Source organism: Euprymna scolopes, chromosome 40 (assembly GCF_053919585.1).
Source record: "Euprymna scolopes isolate OS-2025 chromosome 40, ASM5391958v1, whole genome shotgun sequence".
Lineage (NCBI taxonomy): Eukaryota > Metazoa > Mollusca > Cephalopoda > Sepiida > Sepiolidae > Euprymna > Euprymna scolopes.
In genome coordinates, this window is record NC_136521.1 from 3,015,957 (window position 1) to 3,023,825 (window position 7,869).

A 7,869-nucleotide genomic window follows, 5' to 3' on the forward strand; every position below is an offset into this window, starting at 1 on the left:
ATTGTTATTATTATGATTATTATTATTATTATTATTATTATTATTATTATTATTATTATTATTATTATTATTATTATTATTGGCTCACATGGAGCTTTCACACAAGTCAACAAACGATCGGTTTGGAGACCTGTGGTGTTCTCAGGAAGCTGCGTGACAACAAGTCTCCCCAGACGTCCAGCTCTCTCCACCTCCTTCCATAGCATTTGCAAATAAATCTGCGTCATCGCAACAGCCTCATACCATTGATTCCTCGCTGGTAGTGGCCATTGGTTTGTACTGGAATTTGAGTGGCACTAAGCCTCCCCACGAACCCAGTTCTCTTCGCGCTTGTCCAGCGGAGGTCTGGCCAGCGCTCTCTCCTCGGTCTTTCCATCCTCCTTGACCTTTCTCGGCCTTTTGGTATCACTTTTCTATTGGAGGGGACGGTGATGAGACAATGGGGGGGGTGCATGATGGTTGGTGTAGAATTTGTTCCTATGTAGTTTTGACGTTTTTCATTCCCTGTAACGCTTCTTTGTTATATTGTCTTGTGTTATTCCCCACATTCTAGGGTTTTCCTTAATATTTCAGCCGCTTTCTTTATCGTTAGGCGTGTATTTTTGCAGTTATTCCTCTGATTCCAATTTCTGCCATTCTTTTTTCTAAGTTTCTCGGAATTGTTCCTAGTGCTCCTACTATTATCGGTACTATTCTGATTTTTTTCATCATTCAAATTCCTTTTAACTCTCTGACGTATTTGCTTCGTTTCCCCTTTTCTATCATACTCACCCTGTGGTCAGCTAAGATAGCAAAGTCTACGATTTGGCAGGATTTTTCTTTCTTGTTAATTATTACGACATGCTTCTTCTTGCTTGGATTGGTTTGTCCGTCTGTATATCCATGTCCCATAGGATTTTGTGGTTCTCGTTTTCGAGTACTGTTGTGGGTTTATGCTTGTACCATTTGTCTGTACGCTCAAAATGCAGTCGTTTGCATAATTCCCAGTGCACCGCCCTCCCCACTTGGTCATGTCTATTTTTGTATTCATCTTGGGCCAGTTTGCTGCATTCACTTACTATATGGTTTATCGTTTCGTCTCTTTGTTCACATAGTCTGCATTTGCTGTTTTCTGTGTTTTATCGATCCTTGCTTTGATTTATCTTGGGTTGCAGTTATTAGAGATTCAGTTTCTCGGTTTATATGTCCTTTTCGCATTCACATCCAGGTGTTTTTGTTATTCTCATCTTTTGTCATTTTTATGAATCTTCCGTGGAGTTGTTTCTCTTCCCACTTCTCTTTTCTCGTTTTGTCGTTTGTATTTCTGTTTTCTGTTTTGTTGGTTTTTTTCGGTGTCTCTCGCTGCCATAGTTATCCTTTTAGTGTTTTGCATTATGTATTTTTCTAGTTCTTTTTTCCTATCCTTCACATAGTCTTCAATACAGATCAGTCCTCTCCCGCCGTATTTCCTTTTCATGTAGAGTCTGTCAGTATCGTCATTAAGGTGTAGTGCATTATGCATGGTCATTAGTGTCCTGGTTTTCTGGTCGAGTTGTCTCAGTTCTTCTTTTGTCCATCTTATAAACGGTCCAGAGTATCTTACTAGTGATACTCCCCAAGTATTTATACCTTTTATTAGGTTTCTGCTATATAATTTCGTTTCCAGGAGTTTTCTTGTTCTTCTGAGGTATTCCTTTCCAATTTTCTCTTTCATTTTTGTTGCTCTGATGGTGTTCGCTTCCAGAATTCCCAAGTATTTATAGCTGTCTTGTTCCTCTAGTGCCCTGTTTGGTTGGGTAGTTCCATGCCTTCTGTCGTTTCCAGTTTTCCCTTTCTCATAACTAGTTGTGCGCACTTCTCCATTCCAAAATCCATTTGGCTATCTTGGCTGAAGATTCTGGTAGTGTTGATTAGTGTCTCTAGCTCATTTTCGGTCATTGCAAAAAGTTTCAGATCTCCATGTACATCAGGTGGTTCATTTGTTTCTCTGTATTGGAGAACTTGTATCCGTCTTGGCACTTTCTCTGAATACTGTTCAAGGGCATAATAGCTATTATGAACAGTAGTGGTGATAGTGAGTCTCCTTGAATGATGCCTCTTTGTATGTTAATTTCTAGTATGTGTTGTCCATCGGCTGTCAATTTAAGTCTCCATGTTTTCATTGCATTTTCTATTACGTTGATTATCCCGCTTGGTATTTTATATATTTTTAGGCATTCTATTATCTATGCTTGGGGGATCCTGTCGTACGTATTTTTGTAGTCGATCCATGCCATAGCTAAATTCTTTCCTCTCCTTTTTAGCTCCTTTAGGATATTTTGATCTATATATAACAGGTCATGTGTTCCTCTTTTTCCTTTTTGGCATCCTTTCTGCTCTTCGGGGATGAGTCCACGGTTATTCAGGGAGTGGTATATTTGTTCCCTCTGTTCCGCTGTCAGTATCACATAGTTTGTAAGCACGTGATTGGCCTAAAGTTCCTAGGGACGGTTCCTTTCTCCGTGTCCTTCTGTAGCAGTGTGGTTCTACCTTTTGTCATCCAGTCTGGTGCGCTTGCTTCCTGTATACATCTTCTCAGGTTTTGGGCTAGCCTTTCCTGTAAGGTTGTGAGTTTTTTGAACCAGTATGCATGTATCCCGTCGTGCCCTGTTGCTCTCCAGTTTGCCATTTTTCCTATGGTTTTCTTTAGGGTTTCCTTGCTGATTTCATTCACTGTTCCTTCTTCGATTTGTTGTAACTCTTCTTTCATGTCTTTCAGCCATTCGGCATTTCTATTGTGATCTCGTCGCTCTTCCCATATTTTACTCCAGTAGAGTTTTGTTTCTGTCAGATTTGGTTGTTCTGTTTTTGTTTTTCTTCCATCCCACATTTTGGTAGAATTGGCGTTCATTAGTTTCAAATGTTCTGTTTTGTTTGCATTGTTCAGATTTATATCTATATCGTCTCAATCTCGCTTCTTTTGCTTTTATTTTTTGGTCCAGTTCTTCATGTTTCTTGTTTAGCCTCTCCCTGCCAGTTACATTTCCAATGTTCCGTTTTCTCCACATTGCTTTCTTCCTGTTAATCATTTTGGCTTTTTTTATGTTTGTGTATTTGGGTTTCTAGTCTTATTTCCCATCCAGGTTTTGTCGGTCCGCTTGTCACTGGTTTTTTTCTGATTTGAGATTCATACTTACCATTTTGTTTTGTTTTTTCAAAACTTTTGTTTTTTTTTTAAATTTTTTTAAAAGTATTATAAATTTCACTAACATGCTGGAGAAATGTTTAATAATTTGGTATTTTTTTTAGATTAGGTCCACCTCCACAATTTTCCTTTCAATGACGGCATTTATAGGTTTCCGAGTATGCTGAACACGCAAATCGCTTGAAATTTTGCGGAAATAAATAGTTGTATTATGCATTGTATTCTTCGGCGGCCATCTTTTTACGTGCACACGCGCCATAAACAAATACACGCACGTAAAAAAGATGGCAAGATTACAATGCATAATACAACAACTTTTTATATCTTGATAACTACTTATTTCTGCAAAATTTCAATGCGATTTTCGTATTCAGCTTAGTCGAAAACCATTTCAAGTCGTCATTTAAAAGAAAATTGAGGAGGTGGACCTAATCTAAAAATTACCAATAATTTTTCATCCCGTACGCCTCCCGATACATTGCTTCGTCAACATGCGACCATTTTATATCTCCCGAAAACATTTCCGTATTTAGAAAAAAAAAATGAGTGACCGATTTACCAGAACGTGGTAACTAAAAAGTGAGTACCCCTTTCAAATGTTGAAATTATTTTTTTTTTTTCAATTTTTTTTCATAATCTAGTTAGTGTTCAATCAATAATAATCCAGTGAAAAAATTTCAAGAAACCTATCAGTATAGAAACTCCACCACGTAAGTAAATAAATAAAAAATGTTACGTGCGCATGCGTTAGCCTTGACTAGGGGGGTACTAAGGGAACGACCATTAAATAATTCTGCGGGTCGCCATGGAAATCAACGCCCAAGGAGTACCAAAATAGTTTTCATGATCTGAAGAAATTTTTTTCGAAAAGTGGGTGATCACTTTTCCATATAAATTTAGCTCAAAATGAGCACCGACTTTCTGGCCACCTCAGGAAGGGGTATTTATTTTCGTGTTTATTAGCTTAAAGGTTTTTTGATAAGGCAGTTTGGTACGCGAATGCATATTTAACAGTTTTCGTTTATGCTCACGCATAGCATAAACAAAGGCTACGTCTGTGAAATGGAAAATAGTCCCAGAGTTCAGGGGTTAATACCATGCAAAAGAAATCAAACAAAAACTTTTTAGCCAAGAAACACACAGAAAAAAGAAAAAAAATAGCATCCATTTTTTTTCTATCGAATTCATTTGCTGTTTTTATTGAAAACTATTTTCCCCCGGATTTTTTATATAATTTTCCATTAAGGGCCGTGCGTCTCACGTTCGTAAATAACAAAAAAAAATTTGTAGATTTTGGTGTGCTAAAAACGAATCTGCAAACCGTTTCCGTCGCAAAAAAATAGTTTTTATGATGTGAAGAAATTACTTTTTCGAAAAAGTGGCGATCACTTTTCCATGTAAATTTAGCTTAAAATGAGCACCCACTTTCTAGCCACCTGAGAGAGGGGGGATTTTTTCCCATGTTTATTGGCTAAACAGCTTTCGTTTATGCTCACGCATAGCGTAAACGAAGGCTACGGCTGTGAAATGGAAAATAGTCCCAGAGTTCAGGGGTTATTACCATGCCAAAAAAATCAAACAAAAAAATTTTTTAGCCAAGAAACACAGAAAAATGCCCCTCTCTCAGGTGGGCTGAAAGTGGGTGCTCATTCTAAGTTAAATTTACATTGAAAAGTGATCACCCACTTTTCGAAAAAGTAATTTCATGAATATCATGAAAACTTTCTTTTTGCTACGGAAACGGTTTGCAGATTCGTTTTTAGCACACCGAAATCTACAATAAAATATTTCGTTATATACGAACGTGAAACGGGCCTTACAGTAAAATAATACCGGATTTTTTAGAGCAGATTTGCCGTTTAGTTGTACAAATATCCTCAAACCAGGTAATCACTAAAAGGGACTTTTAAAAGTCGTCACCTGTCTCGAAAAAAAGTTTAAAACCACCGATTATATGCCAGCCTACGTCATGGTAACATATATTGAGTGAGTTCCTAACAGTATTTTGTATAGTTTTTTAGTTTAAACTCATTTTCCCAAAATTTCCCCAAATTCAACGTGTTCGATACAGTCTGCCGCCCTTTATATTTTTCAGATATACCGATAAACATTGAATGTTTTTGAACCGATTATACATTACATAAAAAACACTAAAATCTTATCCAGTTAGGTAGAACATTTACTTTTCTTGCCTTTGATAACATTTATTTGTTATATATTTATTTTTTGACAACTTCTTTGTATCTGTGTTTAGTAATACAAACCCTTTTCATTTAATGTAACGTCTCGTCGGCTCGAAAAACAGTGTTTATCGGGGTATTTGAAAGCTACAAATGGTGGTGGACACTGTTGATTACTTTAAGTTAGAGAAAGTGAGTTAAAACTAAAAATACTATACAAAATACTGTCAGAAACCCACCTATTATGCCAGCCTATGTCACGGTAACATATATTTGTGGGGTTTCAGACACTGTTTTGTATAGTTTTTAGTTTTCAACTTACTTTCCCAAACTTAACGTATTCAACAGAGTCCGCGACCATTTCTGTTTTTTGAGCCAATTAAATATTTTACATTACATAAAAACACTAAACAATTATCCAGTTAGGTAGAAACGTAACTTACCTTACCTTTGCTTTCATTTATTTGTTTTTGGACAACTTTTTCGAATCTGTGTATAGTAACCCCCCTCCCCCCACCATCAACCAAATATTAATTACTAACTCACATTTTTGTAAAACAACAACAAAAAAAAACATTTAGCGTTTCAACATTTTTGCTACGTTCGGTTTCATCCACTGATTGTTGGTCAAGTCCAAACCATGAATGATTGACAGAAACTCCCGAGGATCCAGATCAAATTCTGTTAGTGTTCTATTTTTTTTCATTTTCGCCTTCTTTTTCACTTTTTGCAGTGGATTGCTGTACTAATATAAGAAACATGCATTTTCTCTTTTTATTAAATTTTTCCATTACACCAAATTGAGCCTCTGCAACGCGTGGCAGGGTACAGCTGGCTAATATATATATATATATATATATATATATATATATATATATATATATATATATATATATATATATATATATATATATATTTGCTTACTGTATTTTGGAGAAAGAGTTCCGACAAAGCGCTCGATTACAAAGAAAAACGTTTTCGATATAAGAGCTTAATATTTATTTATTAGTTTTACAGAAGTTCAGAAAAACATTGGTTCCAAGCCCAAACACAACGGGAAACCGTTAATGGTAACACGTAAATAATGTTCGGCTCTCGTCAGCCATCTTGTTTTATATATATATATATATATATATATATATATATATATATATATATATATATAATAGACAGCTGAATGTTTGTGTGTGTGTGTGTGTGTGTGTGTGTGTGTGTGTGTGTGTGTTGTGTGGTCACGAATAGGCTCCTATATGGTTGACTATTTTTAAAAAAAATGATCACGTGTAATTATAGATGTATCGAGACACAGGAATGGGTATGTTTGATCCTGCAGAACGGTGGTTCATTAAAATTGTGGGGTCTGCGTTCGCGCCTGGTCCACAAAGTATGGAAATAAAAAAATTAAAAAAATTAAAAAAGTATACAAGTTTCTTTGATATAGATGTACAAAAGAATACTATGATAAGTATGTTTTAACTTAAGCAGGGATGGTATAATAAAATTGTGGGGCCTGAGTTCGCGCCTGACCTCCCTTGAATGGAAATAGGCACAAACTCTAATAAAGACTTTTCATATCTATCTGCGTAAGTATACTTTGATAATTATGTTTCAGTTTGAAGAAATATTGTATAATAAAATTATGGGGTGTTCGTTCCCGCCTGACCTCCATAGAGTGGAAATATGTCACAAAATTTAACAAGGTTTTTTAATATAGAACCACAGTATATTGTGATAAGATTTTCAGTGTGAATAGGTATGGTATAATAAATTATGGGGTTTATCTATTTTATTTTTACTTTCATACTGTTTTGCTTGGGATTTGATACCCTCAAAGTCGAAGCTATCTCTTTACAACCCTTCCTTTTCATAACCTATCATACTTTCATAAATCAGAGTCCATTATCTGTAGGCTGTTTTCGAAACCAGTCAACGACTGGTACTTTTGCTAGTATATATATATATATATATATATATATATATATATATATATATATATAGAGAGAGAGAGAGAGAGAGAGATGGATGGATAGATAAATAGATCTATAGCTAAAAAACGTCGCAGCTTACAAGAATAATGACAGCCACTAAACCACTAGTCTAAGACTCGATTTTAGCCCTCATTTGGGCTCATCAGTTAGATATTTCCGAACGCGTGATTCGAAACCCGAGCCCCTAGCATGCGAGGCGAGTACTCTGCCACATGAGGAAACCCGCCACCCGTTTAATTAACACAGACCAAGAAAACCACAACGAAATCCGACTATGGTATGAAATGTCTTTCTCTCAAACAAAGGATGTGGTCATTACAACCAGCTATAGCTGTGGAAATAATTATATAATCTTTCACATACTGCAAATTCTATTTCATATTGCTAGCTAGGCATGTTAGATGGCATCGTACTAGCGTGTATAAAATTCATACTTGTGAGACATTGGCTTTAGTTTTAGCAGGTTGTGATGAGCACATTCCTTGTTCGAGACAATGTAAAATGGTATTCTCCTGAAGGTTGGAGATTCAATTCTCAG